The sequence below is a fragment of the Anabrus simplex genome, chromosome 5 (assembly GCF_040414725.1).
Source record: "Anabrus simplex isolate iqAnaSimp1 chromosome 5, ASM4041472v1, whole genome shotgun sequence".
Taxonomy (NCBI): domain Eukaryota; kingdom Metazoa; phylum Arthropoda; class Insecta; order Orthoptera; family Tettigoniidae; genus Anabrus; species Anabrus simplex.
The window spans coordinates 417,338,833-417,360,554 of NC_090269.1; the positions used below are offsets into that span (position 1 = coordinate 417,338,833).

The window sequence follows — 21,722 nt, forward strand, 5'->3', positions numbered from 1 at the left end:
GCTTCTTCCTCTTCACTTTTATGAAATTCTACATTCATTTTATTCCAAATTAGCAGTAAAGAGAGGGTTTCTCCTCTGGCTTGGAGGAAAAATGTGCCTCAAAGTCAGATAGTTTTTTCCGCCACCAGTGTATGAATTGAGATTTTCCGACTCATCGCGTACTCCTAGGGAACAGATTAGTAAAATGGCACAGTTTATGTCCTTGGACTCTCCACTATTCGATCCCCCCGCCGAAAAAGGACGAAGAGTGTTCACGGATCACGGCTGTCTGCGACTTGGTCATTCCAGCTCTGGAACTTTGGGTTGTTAGATCGGAAGCGTAGTACTGTTCGTTAAAAGTAAGAAAATGTGTGGTTTTTCATTTGATCGAATATTTAATATGAAAGCATTGCTTTTAATCGCGCCACTCCTACTGACGTCATTGTAATGACCTATGTTCATTTAAGTTCGGGAAACTACTAAGACAGTCTTTCTGAGGATGTAAAAAGGCAGGTGGAGAGCGTGTGTCTGCCATTATAATGAAAACTTCCCCACTTGATTGTGAGTGATGGTAGGCAAGCGGGCCTACCATTACAATGAACATTCCCTAACCCAGTCTTCATATGAGAAAATACGTTTGGTGACTTCCCCGTCGCTTTTCTAGGGTAATGTTAAGAGCTATGCAATTTAATACAATCTTGCTCACAAGGTGTACACTACCTAATCTAGAATTTTGTATACAATGTAGAATTCCGTAGCGAAGCACGGGTACATCAGCTAGTCTTCCTATACATATGTCCTGATGTGTCTGTGCACACTACGATCACGTAGAAAGCACGTTGATGCGTTTGGGTAATGGTGCTGGAGGAGATTTTTCATATACGCCAGCCCTGGACTGCCAAGGAAACAAATAAGTAGGTTATTCAGAAGGTAAGAAAATGTCTTTATTGTGGACCTAAAGCTGGGATATTTTGCCACGTCTGATTCGACAGAAAAAATGCTTATGTTTGGAAAAGTGCAAGTAACCCGAGAAGAGGACGGTCTGCACTGTGCTGGAAGGCTCCATCAAAGAAGCAACAAAGTCATCATTACTGAAGGATCTGAAATGTCAAGTTGAAAACAGGAACACCTGCAGGCACTCCATATGCAGTCGCCCGAAGTCGATATCGGCTTGATGGCAGAGAGAGAAAATTGAATTGAATTTACTGATGCCACTGAGGCCTACCAAGGCTATCGGTGAAGCACAAACCTCAACTGAAAACGATGGAAGTCTAAATCACATTATAATGTAGGCATCCATTGTGATCGGAGAAAAGGCAGCATACGAAGGTAGGAAATATACGTAGCATTAGCGGAGATGGTAACAAAACGAAAGCAATGAGAAAAAACATCGCACGTATTTCTGAGAGCTAAGCATCGGAGACTAATATCACACCCCAGACTCTCGTCCCTCTCCCCTCTACTCACGCATGGCGGTTAGGAGCGGGGACTGGGGGGATAGGTGTGCTAGGCTTCGGTCCATCAGATCGCCACTACTATCAACCATGCGTTACTCATCGTATATATAGGGTGTTTCAAAAAGTACTTTTCAACTTTGACAGCTCATAGTTATTTATTTTTTTTACTTACAGAAATGGTTTTGGTGTCAACTTGACTGACAAGAGATCAAGTTTTACCTAAACAGGTTGAATGTGACCTCCATTGGTCATGCGGCACACATCCCATCTGAAGTCGATTTCTTGCTAAACTCGCTACAGCATGTCAGGCGTGACTCGTTCAATTGCGATGCAGATTCTACGCCTGAGTTCTGGTAGAGAAGCCGATAAGGGTGGAACAAACACTGTATCGTTGACGAATCCTCACAAGAAAAGGTCAAGAGGTGTCAGGTCTGGTGAGCATGGGGGCCATGCAATTGATGCACTTCGTCCTATCCACTTACCCGGAAAGTGTACATTCAGGAAATCCGGGACGTCGGAGAGGTAGTGTGGCGGTGCGCCATCCTGCATGAAATGTATGCTGAGTACTTGGTCATTAAAAAGTTTTCCAGCATATCTAAGTACACTATTCCGTTGATAATTTTCTCACTGAAGAAGAATGGCCCGTAAACTTCGCTCTTGCTCAATGCACAAAACACGTTCAATTTTGGGCTATCACGTTCATGTTCTAGCACTTTCACTGGATTTTCACTGCCCCAGATCCTACAGTTGTGTCTATTAACTTTACCACTTAAGTGAAAAGTTGCCTCATCACTAAAGAAAATCTTTCCAATGAAATGTTCATCTTCTTCCAACCGATGTAACATGTCCACACAAAAGTCCTTACGAACAATCTTATCAGTGTCTTTTAGTTGCTGTGTCATTGTGAACTTGTATGGTTTGAGATGTAAGCGTTTTCTCAACACACGCCTAATAGTCGTATGTGCGACGCCCAGCTCTCGAGAAGCACGCCCTGTCGATTTTCGAGGACTGTGCTCAAAGCGTTGTCACACTTACTCTACATCGTCAGACGTACGTGGACGACTTGAGGATTTCTTATGGCTTACCGATCATCCAGTTTCAATAAAGCACTTATGCCACTCATAAATAGTAGGGCTACTGGGAGGATCTTTACCATACTTTGTATGAAAATTACATTGCACAGTTGTCGCCGTCTTTGACTCTTCAAACCAAAACACACAGCGAGCGCGCTCGGGACCGGCGAAGGCAGCCATCTTTGCTGCAACTGCCGCTAGCGCTTGTAATGGCGCGATTCTGTACTAGCGTACCACGCGAGTCAAAACTTGATCTACTGTCAGTCAAGATGACACCAAATCCATGCCTGTAACTGAAATGAATAAATAACTATGAGCTGCCAAAGTTGTAAAGTCCTTTTTGAAACACCATGTACTTCCTCACCTCATACTTCGACTTAATTATATAGATAACAGAGTGCTAGTATTTCACTCCCGTTTCCTTCTACATCCTTGTAGGAAGACACTGCAGGACTGCTGTTATAGGAGCAATACAGTTTTATTTTTATAGGCACAACTGCTAAAATGAAATGCAATCTTTCAGGTTGGTTGGAATTGAAGCTGTGATCATGGGTCAGACACCACCACTGATCTCCCGAGGAAGCTAATAAACCAGTGAACGATGGACACGACCGCTGTAAAATTCAGCATTTGTATCTAATAATAATAATAATAATAATAATAATAATAATAATAATAATAATACCTGTGTAGGGTTGGTGGTGTCCTAAGGAGGATTAAATGAATGGCGAAGACGTCATAAACACCCAGTATCCAAGCCAGGGGATTTAACAGTATGAGGGGGTTGATTCTGAAAACTGATTCGGAGTCATCGGGCCCAAGGCAAGCATTCTATCCATTTAGCCACAAAGACGGACTTTAATTTGCTAAACCTTCGGCTACCATCTCCACTGATCAGAGATTGAGTATTGGCAGTAGCAGAGGCCAAGGCAGTAGCTTGTGAAGCAGATTTCACAACACAACAGGCCAACAGGCTTCTCCGTTGGCTACTGGCTGCAGTTTAAAACGCTGAAGGCTTGACGTGCAGTAAACATACAAACGAAAAGAGGTAACCTAAGTCTACTGGTAGCCCACGTCTTGATTCCAGCATTTGCCACGGATCAATCAATCAATCAATCAATCAATCAATCAATCAATCAATCAATCAATCAATCAATCAATCAATCAATCAATCAATCAATCAATCTCCTGGGTGAGTGCAGTAGAATAACACCTACGATATCTTCTGCCTGTCGTAAGAGGCGATTAAAATGGGCTCCAGGGACTCTAAAATTGGGAGCGTGGGTTGGCGACCACGGGGGTCTTTAGCTGAGCCCTGGCATTGCGTGTGCCAGGCTCCTCACTTTCATCTGTCCTACCCGACCTCAGTTGATCAACTCTTGTTCATTTCAGACCCCGACGGTATTAGGTCACGAGGCCTAGCGAGTCTTTCATTTTCATGCCCGTAGTGGCCTTTGTCTTTCTTTGGCTGATACCTTCATTTTTCTAATTGTCAGATTCCCTCTACTCCCCCCCCCCCCTCTGATTAGTGTTATCGGAGGATGATTACCCAGTTGTACGTCCTCTTACAACAATATTCACCACCACCGCTATGATAACAATGGTGCAGCACCACATTCTCTATGCGGTCCGTCCTTATAAGTGGTGGCTGCAATGCCGGCCCCGTGGTGTAGGGGTAGCGTGCCTGCCTCTCACCCGGAGGCCCCGGGTTCGATTCCCGGCCAGGTCAGGAATTTTTACCTGGACCTGAGGGCTGGTTTGAGGTCCACTCAGCCTACGTGATTAGAATTGAGGAGCTATCTGACGGTGAGGTAGCGGCCCCGGTCTAGAAAGCCAAGAATAACGGCCGAGAGGATTCGTCGTGCTGACCACACGACACCTCGTAATCTGCAGGCCTTCGGGCTGAGCAGCGGTCGCTTGGTAGGCCAAGGCCCTTCAAGGGCTGTAGTGCCATGGGGTTTGGTTTGGTTTTTTTTGGTGGCTGCAATAATATTCTAATTTGAAGGGGGTATGTGAAGTAGCTTGTTTGGGAAGAGCTTTCGCATTACTGGCCATCCGCATGGTCGTTTGCAAGACTACTTTTTATTTATTTATTCTCTCTCGACCGCGCGTCAAAATTTATTTTTTATTTTATCTTCTCCATTTTCTACCTTGAAAGCCTTACAGGCGGCCATGGGCCGGGGGTGACAGTGGCTCTTGAGCGGCAGTGGTCTAGCGCCGGGGAAGTCTTGGTATGACCGCGACAGGGTAACCAGTGCCGAAAGGAGATATGGGATTGCCTGGTGGGTTTAGGGAGGTTTCTCATAACTTCTCCTTTACGGAGGGGTGGAAGTAGCTGGCAGAAGACTAGCCTTTGCACCTCAAGTTATTCTGTACTCTTGTACTAGGCTATGTTCCTGCGTTAGTACTCGCTTGTCGGTCATTTGTCCAAACAGGTAGGTCACCACGGGCTGTGAGGCGGGGCGGAGCCTCACGGCACCCTCCACCCCCAAAAAAGACACATACTAACACAGCTCTAATCACTTTATCTCACCTAGAAAAGGGCAAACCTTGTCGAGCTGGGCTGGGCGATGACCGTCCGACCAGGCCTCCAGTGATTTCCATCTCTTCGGATCGTTGATGAAGCACGAGGATGAACGTCATGAAGTGGCTTCAGAAACTGGAAGCAGATTTCTGTCTTAACCAACATCGATGTCTTGACGTAGAGGAACAAGAATAGTGAGTATGTTGAATAGCAATGTGTACTGCTATGTATTCTTTTATCTGCCTGTAAAATAAAGTTTCTACGTGCAAGATCTTGTTTCCTTATTTTTTTTAAAGGTACATTGTACTTATAACACATGGTGCCCGTCATCGTTGAAGGGTCTGCCTTACAAAGGCTGCGCCACTCTTAGTAATAAGAAATACAAAATACATCCTAGGATGTACAAAATTCCCTGTACTTGCGGCAAGGTATACATTAGCCAAACATTCCGGTTCCACTGGTACTCGAATCAAGGAACACCAACGTAATATCCGTCTCAACCAGCCAGACACATTAGCAATAGCTGAGCACGCCCTATCCATGTCACGTTCCAAGATGTTCGACTACTACTACTACTACTACTACTACTACTACTACTACTACTACTACCATATTTTCATTCCTTCCTTGAAGGGGAGGTGAGCCTCTTAGCCGGTGACGCCGCTTCTCAGACCAGGAGATGCTTGGAGAAAGTGAGGGGGTAGGCGTTCGTTGCCTATACTAGGAACTGTCTCGGCATTCACCTTAGTGCAGGAGAGTGGAAAACCACGGAAAACAATTTTCAAGACAGCCGAAGGTGGGGACCAGCCCCTCTCTGTCATCCGAATTCAGAGGTGTAGAGCCGTGGCCATCCCTCCTCTGCTCGGTTGGCCGATCAGAGTGCAGAGTTGTGGGTCACGGCTGGACCACTTGTAGGCGCAGACTCACCCTGCATCCACCGACCCGATGTTCGAGCTCTTACCCACACTAAACACTGCAGGTCTGGGATTATACGGGAAGCTGTGGAAATACGTATTTCAACAGGGACACTTTGTCACTTAAGTAATGCGTGGTTGCCAGCCATTAAGGATTTATATAGGCGTCCTTTCACTATTATTATTTCTTTCCGATTTTTTTTTTCAAATTCGTATTCTCCTCATCACGAGATGGTTTGCACTGCGCACAGGGAACCATCTAGTGGCGAACGAGAGTACCAATTACTATAGACAACGGTAAAGCATTCTTAAGTTCAAGTCATTCAAACCTTCATTCATTTTTTGATGTCTTACTCATGAACAGACGAGATTATCTTTTGAAGACGCAGAGCAAAGTTCTCTGTGGAAAGAAAAAAAAAGCCCAAAAGCTTATTATCGTATCTACATACAAACTATTATCAACGTAATGTCATCATCATTCATTTTGCGTATCACCAGTATACTGTATTTCAAGAAAGGTGTGTGTTTGGTGGTTACTTACACTAATGCCTGTATTTCATGTACATCATCCTTTAATTGGTCAGTTTCATTTGTAAATGGTCTGAAGGAATGTGGTTTATCAAGTTTCTATTGACTCAAGGGGAAGTATAACTTGGCAACCATCCTAAGCAAAATTTGAGAAGTTCCAACAATGCTTACAATGAATGTATTATCCAAAGAAATACAAGCACCATAAAGGGCTTGAAAATGAAAGACTCCCCAAGCCTCGGAAACCTAACACCGTCAGAACAGAAAAAGAACAGTTGACCAAGGGAGGTCGGATAAGAAATATGGAAGCGAGTAGCCTGACACAAATAACTGGAAGCAATGTCAGACTCAAAAATGCTACAAAAATGAAAGCCCCTGGGACCCCTTTTAGTCTCCTTTTACGACAGGCTAGAGATAGCGTGAGTGTATTCTACCGGCCCCACCCACAGGGGGAAAGTAACATTATTATTGCTATTACTAATCATGTTCTTTTACTAAATGCGTTAGTCAGCCCGTACCGTAGTCAGGTCTAGTTTTACGGCTGAATATCCTTCCTTAAGCCAACGCTGTGTGGTGGGACGTCATCAGTATTACGTGTATCTGTGGTGGATGGTAGTGTGATGTGTTTAGTGTATATGAAGTGTATGAAGATAATAATAATATTAATAATAATCATACCAGCGGTTCCCCGGCTATTTAAACTGCGCGCCTTCTCTACGGCCATCTATGCCAACGGACTTCAACTTGTAAACTTTGAAATAATTTCGTCTTTAAAGTCAGATGGCTCTAACATCGATTTGCTAGCTCACTCTCACGCACCAAACACAAACCTAGAATTAGGAAATTTCATTTTTGTTATTGGTAACCTTTTTCTGAAGACTGTTTTTTTTTAATGTACCGAAGTTGTCAACACTTCAGCTGGTTTCTCCTCTACTGTACGGTAATCTAAATATCATATGCTTGTAAATATGTTCTCTAGCCAATCAAAACCGGGGTTGTGTACAGGAATCCAACCTATCAGCAAAGTGTAGTTCAATTTAATCGGGATGCTTCCCCTTACAGAACTACATAAGCAGGGCACTTCAGGGCCGTCTTGTCTTAATTGCTCCAGTGCCTAGGAGCGTGACTTGACGGAGGCCTAGGAGGCAGGTGCGCGGCCTGCTTGAAGAATATCCAACGATACAAGGTAATAGCAGAATTTTCCTAAACATGTGATAGCGCCTGCGGGTAGTTTGAGGGGAAAGTTTTAGCCGTTTTCTTTTAATGTAATTTTGTAAACTAGTGGTTTAAATGTAGGATTTTCGGCGAAGTCTGAGGACTGTTTCTATTCCCTACCGGGAAATATGTAATGCCGTCTCCCATTCAACCTTGCAATTGGGTGACTAAAGTTTTCAAACTCTACATTTTGTCAATCTCGTCTTGGCTTTAAAGGTTCCTCCTTTAGTCACCCTCTTGTAGTATGGAAGTAACCTCTGTATCTTTGGGCCGTAAGCCCACTTAGGTTTTTATATCAGGAGTGTTGGAGTTTCGCCTCCTTGCCTTTTGTTAATGGCCGGTTATGTGCAACTTTTTCTTTTTTAATCTTAAGGCCATGTAGTATGGGTAATTATGTCCCTGTTTATCCTGTATTATCCATAAGGCAACTGTTCTTCGTTGCAGCTCAAAACGCTTAAAGGGCTTGTCATTCACTAAACCAACCATCACAAAGGGGTAACCTAAGTCTAGTGGTAGCCCCACGTCTTGGACTCAGCATACGCCACTGTTCATATGACAAGATATAGGTTTAAGAACACACTAAAAGAGAGAGAGAGAAAGAGAGAGAGAGAGAGAGAGAGAGAGAGAGAGAGAGAGAGAGAGAGAGGGAGAGAGATCGTAGAGCATATATGCAAAAATGCAACATTTTCAGATATAGTTTTTACCTAGTTCTAATTTTACTTAACGAAAAGTAGACATGGCTTAACGGAATTGGAACTTGGTTTTTCTTAAAGGTTTACTCTCGATTGTTTGTAGATGGATGTTTGTATAATTATTGATGTACCAAGCGTATGAACTGTCTGTATCGTACCCAACACCCCCGAGGTTTATAAAACGTTTGCACTAATACTGTATGTCGGCAAAACAATTCTATATCCCAATATCGAAAATTAAAGTAAGTCAATTTTCATGCTTTTATCTTATACTTTAACAAGGGGCGTAACTAACGGACCCGCGGGGCCCACCGTGGGAGGGAGTGCCCCCGGGCTCAGGGGACCTACGAAGCTATTCAGTAGTACAGTGTACCCAAATACATAATTTCGTTTATATTTCAAATGCAACCAGCGAACTTATTCTGTGCAAAATTACATTTTGCAATGTACACATAATGCTCTTGCTTTTTGTATTGATGTAACATATAAACATCATCTACGAACATATGTGATTGATTTACGCTGCACATGACGGCGCAACTCTATTAGAACGTTGCGAATACTGATGCGACATAGGATTGATGCAATTTGGTGAATCCCCGAGCTGTGTATTAACTGACAGCTGGGCTGAGCTAGGATGGAGCATGCACGTACAAAAATATCAACGCTGTGAACCTAATTGCCAGTCAGTGTTCCTACATATCCCGAGATACATCCCGCACTCACTGTGGGTTTTTAGGCACGGATTAAGTCATCTCGCCCCTCCTGTTTAACTCAAAACTCATGCTTGATTGCACTAGTGATGGGAAATTCGACTCATTTGATTCCGTTAACGTTACTGAATCGATACAGTGATCCGATTCACGGTACATTAGAGTCACCGCTTCTGTTACCTCTGTGTAGTGTGAACTGATACGACAGCAGCAACAGCATTCAAAGCTTGCTGCTGCCATCTGGACTTTATTCTATGAACTGCTTTACTATGCGTCATCCAGCTTCAGATTCAGGTTTCTCCTGCAGCCACCTCTTCGCATCAAGTTTTGATGTTACAAAGCCTTTCCCTCCACAGCGACAACTTCATGAAATAAGTATATAGAATTAGATGAAAAATATCTGTACACGCTATCATCAATGATCTGCATTTGGTGGTGTCGCCTAGGTGGCAAATTAGCTATAAACTGTCTACCTAGTCTTTTATTAAATTATTTCAAAGAACTTGGAAATTTCACTGTATTCACGGTTTTCTGATTCAACTTTTTAGTTAAGTTATTGCGTCAGACGGCTCACTTATTTAGAGTCCACGTACACCAATGGTCTCAGTGATTCGATGAGTGAAATCTTGTGCAATGATGCTACCTACGAACTGAGAGAATACTGAGCGGTTCTTGGCAATATAAAACAGATAATTTTCAGTGGCCATGAGCATTACTCATTGTCATAGGACAGGCTAGAGAGCTAAATTGAATTAACTGACGAATGTGAACCAAGTTATAATAAGATTTATTAAACTAATAAATAGAATAACATAATAGTCTACCTACTTACTAGCTACTTTGTGAGTATGTTTTGACTATCTTTTTAACACTGCAAACACATCTATTATTTTAAACCTCTCTGTAAGAAGAGGGCAGTGAATGCAAGTGGGTATTATTTTCAAATGAGCTGAGAGCGAGAGTTTGTTTAGCGTACGATTCTTTCAGTGAGCCATGGCTTTGTGTACCTCGCTCCAGCGGAAGTTCGGCTCCCCGCCAATGTCCAGTGTTCCAGTGATGAGCCGTGTATGTGCCGTGTCTCACCGATCCGTGAGTCAGCCACTCACCACTGTCTGCTGCGAGTCAGTTGAATCATGTGCCGTGAGCTCGCCGTTCCTGCGACTCGATTCACTCGGACACTTGAGTGAATCGATACACTGCTTCGAATCATACACTCAGTAGCCAACACTAGATTGCACTGCATCATTCAAAGGAAATTTAGAATCGGATCAGGAAGATAATTCACAGACAGCTGTGGTCAGTTCAGTTGGTGGCTTGGTGCCGTGTGCGTAAGTTTATATTATGAAATGAAGTACCGGTAAATCTTAAGTATTTCCGAAACGCAGGAGAGAACATGAAAAGGAAGGAAAGAAAGAGTTGTAAAAAAAATTATTGTTTCTTAAAAGCTAACATTCTTTCCCAGGTCCATGTAGCTATAGTGTTACATCTTGTGATAAATCCGCGTCTGGCGTGTCGATTAAAATTTTAAGTGAGAATGCAGCATAAAATTCAGGAGAATACAACGTTTGTGTTAGTGACATTTCAGCACACAGTGATTTTGAAAACTGCGTTAATACCACAACAAAAGAGTGATTTTCACATTAATAGTGTGTAAAATATAAGTGATACTGATCGTGGCCGGTACAGCGATGAGTTCAACTGTAAAGAACTGGTAGATCTTCTGTTAGTAGAAAACTCGATCACTGCTAGTAGCGTTCCTGATTTGTGTACAGTGCTGGGACTTCATCTCACTTTACCGGTCACAGCAGCATCAACGGAGCGATCGTTCAGCAAACTAAAACGTATAAAAACATACCTGCGCGGTACCATGTTACAGAGGAGATTAAGTTCAATGGCTTTATTCTACATCGAAAGTGGCGAAACCGACACTATTAATTTTGAAAAGTGTGATTAACGAGCTTTTCTGTCAATTAAACAACGACGCCACTTCAGGTAATTATAATGCAATATATCTCTAGTACAGCAGTTATTAATATACGAAACATCATTCCAGCAAAATTTGAGGAAAGGTGCACAAAATGTCATGCGCAGTAGGCCTATACGCTTTCTATAACAAACATGAAAATGAACATTCGTATAGAATGTATAGATAATATTTTATTATCCGACTTAACTCACTCATTTTTCGAGAGGAACATTTACCTATCCCGCGTATCAGCTACCAAGAAATTAAGCTGTGACCGTACTGTTTTATTAATACTACTTTAATACTCAAAATGTGTTTATGATTGTTACTATTTCATTCCAACAGACAATTTTAGCTGGGGTGGATAGCTCAGGCGGTAGAGCGCGGGCCTTCTAAGCTCAAGTTGGCGGGATCGATCACGGCTCAGTCCGTGGTATTTGAAGATGCTCAAATACGTCAGCGTCGTGTGGGTATATTTACTGGCATGCAAAATAACTCATGCGGAACTAAATTCCGGCACCTCGGCGACTCCGAAAACCGTAAAAGTAGTTACTGGAACGTAAAACCAATAATAGCATTATTATTATTATTATTATTATTATTATTATTATTATTATTATTATTATTATTATTATTATTATTATTATTATTATTATTATAGCTTGATGCCCATCTGTGGAGCGCGATAGAACTTATTTAGCTGATGTTGATTTTTCTTCTCCCAAAATCTCTTCATCTGGGCACTGAACATTTTCCTCCGTTCTTCAGTCCATGATTTATTGGTCCTGGTATTCATTTTCTCAGCAACATGATGGTTGCTGACTGCTTTTTTGAACTGGAGTCGATCTTAAATAATTCCCTACGGGATGCCAATTTCCTGAAGATCTTTTTCTATTTCACTAAGCCTTGACTTCTTGACTTTCATTGAGAGAATAAGTTTGAGAATCCTTTTGGTGAGCCTGTCATTGTTCATTCTGGGAATGTGGCCATAGAACTTTAATTACCTTTTTTCCTGATGGTGTCGGTGATTTTTTCAGAATGCTGATAAAGCTCCCAAGATATTATTATTATTATTATTATTATTATTATTATTATTATTATTATTATTATTATTTGTCCTAACAGTCCTTAAAATGCACAAGTAGATTATCGAAACATGTAATCCTAGTACTCAGGCGGCTAGCACTATACAATCCACCGCTGGCCCCTAACCCGCTACAGGAGAGATTCTCACTGGAATTGTGTGTATGTAAGGTAACATCCTACTTCACAGATTTTCTTTTTTACAGAGCACGCTCAGAACGTTTTAAGCAAGCCTCCCACGTATGGCAGTGACGGAGTCCCACTTCCATTTGACAGGTCAGGGTCTCCTTGGAAACAACTTGGCCAACGAAATGGAATTTGATGCGGAGCTATCAATACTAATTGAGCTTATGGAAAAAAGGAAAGTAGAATTGGCTGAGTCAGTAAAGAGGATGCGTCTGGATGTGTTATGAGTAGGACCCGGAATGTTAGACTTTAACCTATTTTCTATCGCTATTTAATTAACATATTTCAAGATATATTGCATTCCACACTTCCTGATGCAAAATAAGTGAGTTTCATTGTACCTAAAAATACCTAAAGGAAAGGCTCACACCTAAAATAACCTAAATAGCTGTTTTGTCTCCTTCAAATGAATAACGTTATTTTCCCATTGAAACTTCCGTAAAATGATTGCTACCACTACAGAGTACTTCAGGCTGAAAGTATTGTGAATAGTTGCTGCAATACTTTTCTAACTTTAATTGTTATGTACAGGATATGAAATCGTGTGTATGTGTGGGGGTTCCTCCCAACTTAAATATTGCCCGGGGGTAGTTCTATCATTATAAAATAATGAGGAAAATGTAAAACGCATATATTACTGAAAATGTTTTACTGTGCATATTTTCATAAAAACATCAGCAATAATACGTATAATACAGAAATAATAGAATGGCCGCCAGACCTTGAGCAATAAAACAATGTAACGGTGGCATCTCCGCACCACGCAGCCTAATTTTCACGTTTCACTCTGGCAAGTTCATCTGAAACCCAGGAATAACTTTCCAGTGTTTATCATTCTCGTTATAACATCAGAATTCAAATAAAGAGATTTTAAATTTACATTTTTCTGAGGGAGGGGGTAATTTACTTACAGAGGAATTATATACGACCTCTGCTGCCGGGTACTGCCTGAAATAAACACTAGTAATTAAACACTAATAATTAAGACAAGGAAAGGAAGATGTTGTAGGGCCCTTTGGATATGGAAATGTAAATCCAGAAGGCGAGTTGTTGGTGGATTTTTGCATGAGGAATCAAATGATTGTTGGAAACACCTGGTTTAGGAAGAAGAACAGTCAGAAGATTACAAGGTATGGCTGGGGAGACAGACGGAAAAAGACCATGATTGATTATATAATCATAGAGAGAGAACAGCGGAAGAACCTTGTAGATGTAACAGCCATGCCTGAAGAAGCCTTTGGTGGAGATCATAGAGTTGTGATAGGAAAATTGAAAGTTGGAAAGATTGAAAAACCCCAATTAAGAAGAGAGAAAAGAATTAAAGTATGGAAGTTGAAGGAGAAAAGCATACAAGAAGAATTTCAAAGGGAAATAATACCCTTGGTACCCAGGACTGAGGTGGGGAATGTTGAAGAGGAATGGAAAAGATTTAAGGAAGCACTGGTTGGATGTGCAGAAAAGGTGTGTGGTAGAACATCAGGAAATGTGAAAGACAAAGAAACACACTGGTGGAATGATAGGGTAAAGATTAAAGTGAAGGAAAAGAAAATGGCATGGAAAGCATGGAAAACATCTAAGACTGAAGAAAGTAGAAGAAAATATGTGGAGGCAAAGAATTTGGCCAAGAAAGTAGTGGAGGAAGAAAAGAGGAAAAGCTAGGCCTTATTCACACAGACATTGAGAGATGATACGCAGGGCAGCAAGAAATTACTGTATGGTATCTTAAGAAACAAAAAGAGAGATCAAGTAAACACCAGGTTTGTGAAGGATGAAGGTGGCATAATTTTAACAAAGCCAGAAGAAATAAGAAATAGATGGAGAGAATATTTTCAGAAGCTGCTGAACATAAGAACGGATGACAGTCATTCAATGGACGACCAGGAAAGGCAATTAGTTGACGAAGAAATGGATAAAGAAATTACAATGAATGAAATTGAAATGGCAGTAAGAAAGATGAAGAATGGAAAAACTGCTGGAATAGATGAAATTTCAGTGGAGATGATAAAGGCAGCTGGAGCTGTAGGCCTGCAGTGGACATATCGGGTTCTCAGGAATGTCTGGGAGAATAAGGAGGTCCCTGAGGATTGGCGAAAAGGAATAATCATCCCAATTTTCAAGAAAGGTGATAAGAAAGTTTTGAAGAACTACAGGGGAATTACTCTAATATCCCATGTTGCTAAGATAATGGAAAGGATACTGGAAAGTAGAATAAGGTTGAGGGTTGAGAAGCAGATACAGGAAAATCAGTTTGGTTTCAGAAGTGGAAGGTCAACAATAGAGCCCATTTTCATTATGAGACAACTAATGGAAAAGCATTGGGAGTACGGGAATGATATGGTGATGACATTCATTGATATTGAAAAGGCATATGACAGTGTCCCTAGGACGAAAGTTTGGGACAGTCTGGTGCAAAAAGGAATTGGACAGGGATTAATAAAAATGATCATGGCATTGTATAAGGAATGTTGTAGTTGCGTGCAAACACAAGTTGGCAGGACAAGTTGGTTCAAAATCACTAGCGGGCTGAGACAGGGAAGTGTTCTATCACCAATCCTGTTTACAATAGTAATGGATGACATCATGAGAACGGCAAAAGCAGCATATGGAGGAAGAGAAATGAACATGATGTTATTTGCAGATGATATTGTGATTTGGGGAGAAGACGACAGGAAGGTTCAAGAACAGTTGAATGTGGTGAATGGGAAGATTGAAGAATGTGGATTGAAAATAAGTGTAGAAAAGAGTAAAACTCTTGTTATGACTAGAGGGGAGAAAGAAGGGAAAGGTCAGATTAGACTTGCAGACAAGCCCTTGGAAGTAGTGGAAACGTTTAAATACCTGGGGAGTGAATTAATGGAGAATGCTCGACTGGATGCTGAGATTAGTAAAAGGATTCAAGCTGGAAGTTGTTTCTATCATAGTGTAAGAAATATGTTATGGGACAAAGATGTGCCAATGGAAGCAAAGGATACTATGTACAAGATGTATTACGTACCCATAAAAACTTACGGAGCAGAAACTTGGACAATGACAAAGAAGGATGAGAATCGAATACAGGCAGCCGAAATGAAATTCTTGAGGAGTATGATACAGAAGAGTAGAAGAGACAAAATAAGGGATGAGAAAATCCGGGAAGAAATTTGAGTGGAAAAAAATGAATGATAGAATAGAGAAGAGCCGACTAAGATGGTTTGGGCACATAAAGCGAATGAGCGACGAAAGAATGCCAAAAAAGGTGATGGAAATGCAAATCCAAGGAAGGAGAGGCCGTGGACGACCACGATTGAGATGGAAGGATACCATCCAACGCAGCATTATAGAAAGAAACCTGGACTGGGACACAGTGTTGGAGGAGGAGTGGTGGAAAGACCGAAGAAAGTGGAGAGGAACCATATTTGCCCCTACCCGGCTACAGCTGGATAAAGGGAAATGATGATGATGATGATGATGATGATGATGATTTAAGCCCTATGAGCCGGCCCCGTGGTGCAGGGGTAGCATGCCTGCCTCTTACCCGGAGGCCCCGGGTTCGATTCCCGGCCACGTCAGGGATTTTTACCTGCAATGGTTCGAGGTCCACTCAGCCTACATGATTAAAATTGAGGAGCTATCTGACGGTGAGATAGTGGCCCCGGTCTAGAAAGCCGAGAGGATCACACGACACCCCGTAATCTGTAGGCCTTCGGGCTGAGCAGCATTACTTGGTAGACCATGGTCCTTCGGGGCTGTTGCGCCATGGGGTTCTGGGGGGAATTAAGCCCTATGATCCTTCTCCCCTCCCACCATTTCTTTCTGATTTCGCACCCTGGTTGTATAGCGAAACAACGCCTGAATTGAAAAATGCATTATTGCAGATCGGAACTTCACTACGGTTTTCCGTCCGAAATGCTGCGACCAAGTAAGATTCCTATAACTAACCCACAAACTGCTCTGTAATACCCTAGCACCCTCACTGAAGTATATTTAGGATTTCTATTTTTTATTTCATGTCAAATGTGAGAAGAAATCCCATCTTGAATAGCATAAATCTGCAGTTGCGCAGTTACTAGTGTAGCTAGAAGAAATACGTCCAGCGGGAACAGTAAGCAAATAGGCTACCTGTTGTTTTTTTTTTTTTTTCTTTTTTCTTTTTTCTTTTTTTTTTTTTTTTTTTTTCCCACAGTCTACCTTTCGCCTATGCTAGGTGTTGGGACGCAAACGTCTGATGGAACGTACTAACCAACTCGACCATGAAGAGATTCTTAGAAGACATCAGTAGCCTCATTCACGAAGCAAACAAGAAACCTGAAATTAAGGTTTATGCCCCCTCAAAATCAGGGCGCTCGTTATGAGTTAATGACAATCGGGTATGAGCAGGTAACGAGGAAGAAATAGGGGATTATAAGTTGTACACAACAGGTGTGAAAAGGAGAAGCGCAGAGTGTGGAGTAGGACTGTTCATCAGAAACACCATAGCACACAACATAGTTCTGCTAGGCACGAAAATGAGCGAATGATGTGGGTAGATTTCGCGGTTGAAGGAATTAGGACGAGAACTGCCTAGGTGCTGGGTGATTCTAATGTCAGTACGAGAAGTGGAGACAGAACTGACTGAATATGATAAGGTGATGGGTAAATGAGGGGAAGATACGGAAGCTAACAGGAATTGAGAAGCATTTACCGGACTTCACTGCAAGTAAGGGATTAACAGTTAAGTTCTTCAAGCATAAGACTATTCGCCGACACACGGGAGGCACCAGATCCATAATAGAATATCATAGCTAACTTTGAATTCAGTAAATCTATTAGGGATGTAGGGTATTAATAGAATTTTCGATAATGCAGACTACTATCTGAAGAGTATAACTAGCCTTGGACATAGAAAGTCAAGTCTGTCTACTGGTTGTGGTGGTGATTATTATTATTATTATTATTATTATTATTATTATTATTATTATTATTATTTGCTAGCGGCTTTACGTCGCACCGACACAGATAGGTCCTTTGGCGACGATGGGACAGGAAAGGCCTAGGAGTTTGAAGGAAGCGGCCGTGGCCTAATTAAGGTACAGCCCCAGCATTTGCCTGGTGTGAAAATGGGAAACCACGGTAAACCATCTTCAGGGCTGTCGACAGTGGGATTCGAACCCACTATCTCCCTGATGGAAGCTCACAGCCGCGCGCCCCTAACCGCACGGCCAACTCGCCCGGTAATTATTGTTTTAAGAAGAAGTACAACTGGGCAACCATCGTCTATTAACACTAATCAGAGGGGGGAAATGGAAAGGTCCGACACTTCCAAAAATGAAGGTACCGACAAAAGGAAGGCAAGGGCCACGAAGGGCATGAAAATGAAAGACTACTATCTGCGACTCAGTCCGGCCCCGCGGTGTAGGGGGCAACGCGTCCGCCTGTCAGCCGGCGGCCCCGGGTTCGATTCCCGGCCGGGTCAATGGTTTTTAATTGCAAATGATTAATATCCCTGGCTTGGGGAGTGGGTGTTTGTGTTGTCCTTCCCCATATTCAACACTCTACACTTCCGCAATTACACTTACACACAGGTTCCTCTGGCAAAAGATCTGTAGAAGTCGACGCCACGAACAAATATCCCAAAAAAACTGCGTCTCACTATAAGTGGCGGCAGCTTGTAGGTACGGCACGAGTAACAGATATTACCACACTAAGCTACAAACTTTATCCGTGATAAACAGTGCGAGCTTAATGAAAGAGATGCGTGTTCATTATTAAACTATTCATTATGCAGTACTTCAGTAAATATACAACTAAAGCACAATTGCACTACCAGTTTTAAACTTCACAACAGCAACTTAGTTACCAAGAATCACCGCGGACGGAACAGATGTTTATTGTCAGACCCTGAGACTTGAGATTAGCGCATGCACGCGACTTCTCGTCAGACGATCAAAGTATCTAGGCCACGAATGTTCTAATACCATCGGGGACGGAAAAGAACTAGAGTTGACCAAGGGAGGAGGGATAGGTTAGATGAAAGCCAGGTGCCTGTCACAAGTAAGAGGAAGCAATTTCAGGCCTCATCTAATGGCCCCGTGGTCACCAATCCACTCTCCCAAGTTAGGAGCCTCAGGGGCGTGAAGGCTGTCTGTAAACGAATAAGGATAGAGAATCCCCAGGGTGAGAAAAATATACATAAGTACAGCACATGGATATGATTAGTGAAAAGTTCATAAAAAAGAACAGTAGGTTCAGGATATAGAACGAGAATGCGTAGCATACAAGGATACTGTAATACGAACAATCAGGGAATGCCTAGGAACAACAACGAGTGAAGTTGGGAAAATGCGAAATCCTGATGGTTAGTGGAATGGCAGGTTGTAAACGTTCAAAGAAGCGTATCAAACACGGCCTCAAACAAGAACTGATACAGAGAAGGAAATGTACGTCGATGAAAGAAACAGAGCGAAACAAGTCACTGTAGGCCTACAGTTCAAGAAGAAATCGTGGGAAGATTTCGGTAATAACCTGCAAAGGTTTAAGCACGCAGCAAGAATACTTTACTGGACTATAATAAAGAACCTCAGAAATAGAGGGAAAAGGAAAATTAATAATGATTTGGGTAAATCAGGTGAACTCATTGCACATCCTAGGGAATCACTGGGACACATGATTTTTTTATCTCCTCAACTTAAGATGAAATGAAATGAAGTCACGAACAACCAAGCAAATGAGAATGAGAACAATGCTAGCAGTGAAATTACATTTGAGAAAGTAGAAAGGATAGTAAACTGCTTTGTCATAAAGTAGCAGGAATAGCTCCATAGAGCAACAGGATTAGCGTGGCAGGTGAGTACGGTGCCTTCTGATTGCACCTGTCTACAAGCAAGGGGACAGGAAGCATTACAACTTACGTGGTATTTCACTGGTATTTCACCTGCTGTACTAGTGGGAGAAAATCCTCAGTCCAATATGCAAATGCAGATTTCCCCGACAAAACATTAACACATAGTGTGGAGAGATGTCTCCAGTCGTCCTACTCCGGAAATTCCCTGGATTTCTCGGATGTTATCGAGAAGCTATACAATAAGCCAAAATAAATAATTTAGAAATTAATTCGATGTTCTTTTACTAATAAAATCAGAAAGATGAAGTCCATCTGATGATCGACAATTTCAATTTTGAATCATAACTCAGACTCCGCTTGCACCTAAATAACATATGAAAACCTAAAACCTCTTTTTCTAGTCATTGACCGGGTCAGGGATGGAATGAATGAAGCCTCCACCTTGCGGCGAGGATAGAAATTGTGCCGGCTGCCGAAGCCTGTCGCACTCCTCTGGGGCAATAATTTTAATGACTGACAGATGAAATGAAATTATACTGGCGAGTGTTGCTGGAATGAAACATGACAGGGAAAACCGGAGTACCCGGAGAAAAACCTGTCCCGCCTCCACTTTGTCCAGCACAAATCTTACATGGAGTGTCCGGGATTTGAACCACGGAACCCAGCGGTGAGAGGCCGACGCGCAGCCGCCTGAGCCACGGAGGCTTCTGCACCTAAACAACATATAAAAGTTATTCAATATGAAATAAAATTCAGGAAACTCAATCGTCATGCTAGCCCGGGAGGGCATATATAGCAAGTGGAGGTGCAATTCTCCTCTAGTACGTCGGCACTGCATTGTGCTTATCACATGTACAGTATAGCTTGCAATGGTGTGGTCGGTCTCGGTAGATGCCGAGTGGGTCTCGGCCCGTAAGTGGCCACGGCTGGTCCGTGGTCCAACAGCTCTGCACTCTGACCGAGCAGAGGAGGGATGGCCTACGGCTCTACCGTGGCTCTACGCCTCTGCATTCGGGAGACGGGACAGTGATGGACCTCACGGCTGGCCCCAACCGTCGGCTGTCCTGAGAATCGTTTTCCGTGGTTTTCCTTTCTCCTGCATTAAGGCGAATGCCAAAACAGTTCCTAGTATAGGCCACGGCCGCCAACCCCCTCATTTTCTCCGAGCATCTCCTTCACCGTAACAAATCTCCCGGCCTGAGAAACGGCGTCACCGTCCAAGTGGCCCGCCTCCCCCCTTCAGGGAAGAAATGAAAACATTTTAGTAGTAGTAGCAGCAGCAGTGGTGTCGCTACCGCCGTGCTAGCCGGCCAGTGTCTTGGTAAGGTGCGGTATCCAACTGATGAGCTCATGCTGCACTAGGGCGAAACACTGGTAATTTTTAACGATTAAGTTTCCTGAATTTTATTTAGCTGTCTGAACAAGAAGCCATATTTTTTGTCATGCTATCCAGGGAGGGCATATATAGCAAGTGGAGATGCAATTAACCCCTAGTACGTCGGCATTGCATTGTGCTTATCACACGTACAGCTGCAGTGGTGTCGCCTTAATAATGACCGCTCTCCTGCTATCTCTTACCATTTCCCCACCCCTATCACGTAACTTCCCCCTCTGTCCCACTGCCTTTTTATTCTCACTTTTCTTTTACTGGATATTATGATGCTCCTCTCGGCAGTGGTACCGGCCTCCAATATCTGTGTCTGAGTGCTTCACGACACTACCAGTGTCATCTCTATCCGTGTTCATTTTCCATCATTCTGTGTTTTTCGCGTCCTCATTGTTTCACTAGTGTTCGTTCATTTCCTTCTGCTTCCACCATAGTGTTTTTCGTATCGTACGTCAAGATGAACTGAAGACATTTCTCTCTCAGTACGATGTGTTGTGTGTTTATATTTTGTGTGCCAACCGAAATCAATGAAAAATAGACGGAATGGAAGAAATCACATACTATTTCCTTGTTATATACTTATGTATGTTTTACATTTTCTCTGTTTCAATCTGTATTTGACTATGTGTTGTTTTCAGTATGTACGAGACATACTTCTATGTATGTGTTCCAAAATTCTACTTTTAAATGTAGGCCTACTCACTCATCGGCCAAAAAGCTACATGCTTAGCTGGTGGCCCGCCTGCCCCTTACCGGGCAGGAATGAAATAACTACTTGAATGAATGAAAAAGTGGTGTCGCACGGGGGCTTTTTTTCGCAGTCTCTGACAGCGGACTCACAAGTGGACTCCAATCTTCCCACAGCAACGTCCTTTTTTTTCTTGTCGGTCGGGTGACGCCATAACTATACCTACTGCACCCTTCCGACGGCAATCAAGCACCAAGTCGGAAGTCGGCCTTCCCAACATGTACACCCTCATCGTCCGTGATGTTAACCATGCTCTCTCCAATGATGACATCTACACGGAACTCCGCTCAACAGGCATCCATACCGCCTCCAGACTCTAGGCCGGACCTGACCCATCGTCTGATGTACTCCTGTACGTTCCTTCTTCCGACGACTACTTCAACCTTCTAGACAATGGAGCATGTATTCACCGCCGCCTCCATCGAGTCGAAGCTACTCCTCCGAACATCATGGCTCAA

At 42.7% G+C, this 21,722-nt stretch overlaps 1 protein-coding gene and 1 pseudogene across 1 annotated transcript in view; both read right to left on the minus strand.

Moving 5' to 3' along the window:
- Positions 1 to 21,722, minus strand: part of LOC136874184 (homeobox protein TGIF2) — a 583,995-nt gene that overhangs the window by 206,910 nt on the left and 355,363 nt on the right. The window lies entirely within an intron of this gene.
- On the minus strand, positions 1,685 to 21,496 carry LOC137500949 (uncharacterized; annotated as a pseudogene).